This window comes from Lupinus angustifolius, chromosome LG03 (genome assembly GCF_001865875.1).
Source record: "Lupinus angustifolius cultivar Tanjil chromosome LG03, LupAngTanjil_v1.0, whole genome shotgun sequence".
In the NCBI taxonomy this organism is placed as follows: domain Eukaryota; kingdom Viridiplantae; phylum Streptophyta; class Magnoliopsida; order Fabales; family Fabaceae; genus Lupinus; species Lupinus angustifolius.
The window spans coordinates 18,698,365-18,701,863 of record NC_032011.1 but is presented as its reverse complement, the minus strand read 5'-3'; positions in this window follow the sequence as shown (position 1 = coordinate 18,701,863).

The following is a 3,499-nucleotide window of genomic DNA, read 5'->3' as shown; positions in this document are numbered from 1 at the left end:
AGGTTTCAAAACAACGATTTATAAATTTGCAACAACTCATTTTTTTTTTGCGTTCTTGCGTATAACAAGAGATAGGAAGGTTTTTTAGAAAATTTTGACGGTTGAAAATGTTTGTAACATACGCATAAACATCATACTCAAATATCGTACACAATGAACGGATAGATTTTCTAAAAGATGAAGAACAAGCATGAAGGTTTACCTTAGTATTCTTGAGAAAATCCAAGGGATGAAGAAATGCAATGCAATGTAGAGCCAAGGGTTTCTCAAAGGGGTGGACTCTTTTTAAAGTGCCATGGTTCAGTTTTTTGAGAAGCAAGCCCAGGGTTTCAAGAGGTTTTGTGACTTTTTTAAGTAGAATAAAAAAGAGATGGGGAGAATTGAATCTGATTTATGGAGGGAAACCAAGGGTTTCCAAGACTAACGGCGCAATGGGTAAGTGAAGATGTTGAGGGGTTTAGTGTAAAAGATGAGTATATTTTTGCTTGTTTCCACTTGGGAACATGAGGTGACTTTTTCGACGAAACATTCGCGATGAGACCATGCCCCAGTATTGTCGGCTTATACTCGACTGGATATTAAAATCTTCTAATTATAGTGAGAATTTCGGAATGTCGAATTCGGAGTGAAAAATATTTAGAAATGCGTTGCGGACAAACTTGATGTCTATCCTGACTCAAAATAATATTTCGAAGCCAATGGTATTATCGGAATTCGATTCTGAGCTACCTAACTTAAAAACACGTTTTTTTGCTAAATTCGGGCGAATTTGGACCCGACAACAGTCCAAAAACTTTCTGTCACATAAAATTACAAACATTAACCAAAAAATAGGATTTCACAACACAAGAGTAACACTCAATGACGGTTAGTCTAATTCATTACCGATTAATTTCAAAAATTATTTTTTTCTATGTGTATTTGACTCGAAAATATAATAAACTTGTCATTTTGATATAGATATGGGTGTTTTTATTTATATTACTCTTTAAAATTAAAACAAATGAATGACAAATGGTTTACTGACTATGTATAAATCTTTATACTGATACTATATAAATAATACACTATAAATTTAAATTATATAATTATCAAATATACTTTAAAATATAGGGATATTCAATGAAATATTTTTTTTTGAAGAAAATATCATTGTTTGTCATCATAGTAGTTGAATACTTAAGTAAGTTTTCATACAGAATATCTCATTTCTAATCAATTTCAACCAATACTCAGTATTAGGGGTATTCAAATCCACACCAATATAGAAAAATCGAAAAATCAGTCCAAAAAAGTGAAACCATAATAAAACAAATTTGTTTGGGTGACATTGAAATAGTTTTTATAAAGCTAATCAATATAGTTTTATTTCCAAATTTAGGACCAGACTGTTCCAAAGTGAACTGATATTTAAATAAAATGTTGATAACTTAGTTCTGAATCTAATCTTGAAACTCATAATTCAAAGTGTATATTCTTCATAATTTCTATTTGTTAAAAATGTTATTAATTATTAGTTAACACTTTCTTATTCATTTTTTTATTAGTATTACTCTATTAAACATGTCATTTTGATAAAGATATGGGTGTTTTTATTAGTATTACTCTTCAAAAAGTAATTCAAATAAACGATAGATGTTGTATTGAATATGTATAAATATTTATATTGATGGTATATAAATAATACACTATAAATTTAAATTATATAATTATCAAATTGACTTTAACTTACAGGGATATTAAATGCAATATTTATTTTTTGAAGAAAATATCATTCTTTCTAATAATAGTAGTTGAATATTTATAATTTTCATTCAAGAACATGTCATTTCTAATCATTTTCAACTAATATTCTCTATTAGGGGTATTCAAATCCACATCTATCAGAAAAAACTAAAATCATTCCCAAAAATTAAAACAACTATAAATCAAAATTGAGTGGGTGATATCGAACTAGTTTTTATAAAGCTGATCAATACAGTTTCTTTTTTCAAGATCAGGAACCATCCTGTTCCAAAGTGAACTGATATATAAATAAAATGAAGATAATTTTAGTTCTAAATCAAATCTTGTAACTAATAATTCAAGGTGTATATTCTTAGTATTTTCTATTTGTTGAAAATACTATTACTTATTAGTTAAAAAATTCTTATTAAAATTTATGTTTTTTACGCTAATTTCACTCGAAAATATACTCATCATGTCATTTTGATATAGACATGGGTGACTAAATTTGTATTACTGTTCAAAAAGTAATTCAAATTTATGGTAGCTGATGTACTAACTATGTATAAATCTTTATACTGGCTGTGTATAAACAATACACTCTAAATTTAAATTATATAATTATCAAATTGAATATAACATATTGGGATACTAAATACAAATATTTATTTTTTGATGAAAATATCATTGTTTGTCATAAAAGAATATCTCATTTCTAATCATTTTCAACTAATATTTCGTCTTAGAGGTAAACAAATCCACCACAATCTAAAAAAATTGAAAATCAATCCAAAAAATTGAATCTGCAATAAACCAAAATTCTTTGGGTGATATTGAACTAATTTTTATAAAGCTGATCAATATAGTTTTTTTTTTCAAATTCAGGAACCTAACCGTTCCAAAGTGAACTGATATTTTAATTGTTAAAAATATTATTACTTATTAGTTAACACTTTCGTATTAATTTTTATGTTTTTTATGTGAATTTCACTCGAAAATATTCTAAACATGTCATTTTGATATAGATATGGGTGTCTCAATTTGTATTACTCTTCACAATGTAATACAAATTAATGATAGATGATGTACTAATTATGTATAAATCTTTATATTGACATTGTATAAATAATACACTCTAAATATAAATTATATAATTATCAAATTGACTTTAACATACAAGGTTATTAAATGCAATATTTATTTTTTGAAGAAAATACCACTGTTTGTCATCATAGTAGTTGAATATTTATAAGTATGTTTTCATACAAGAATATGTCATTTCTAATCATTTTCAACTAGTGTTTTGTATTAGGGGTATTCAAATTAGTCCAAAAAATTTATAACGCAATAAACCAAATTTGTTTGGGAGATATTGATCTAGTTTTTATAAAGCTCATCAATATTATTTTTGTTTAAATTTCAGGAACCACATTGTTCCAAAGTGAACTACTATATACACAAAATGAAGATAACTTTAGTTCTAAATATAATCTTGTAATTGATAATTCAGTGTACATTCTTCATATTTTCTATTTGTTAAAAATGTTATTAATTATTAGTCAACACTTTCTTATTAATTTTTACGTTTTTTATGTGAATTTCACTCGAAAATATACTAAACTTGTCATTTTTTATATAAATATGGAAGTTTTTATTTGTATTAGTCTTCAAAGAGTGATACAAATATAAAATAGATTATATATTGACCATGAATAAATCTTTATACTAATAGTGTATAAATAATACACTCTAAAGTTAAATTATATAACTATCA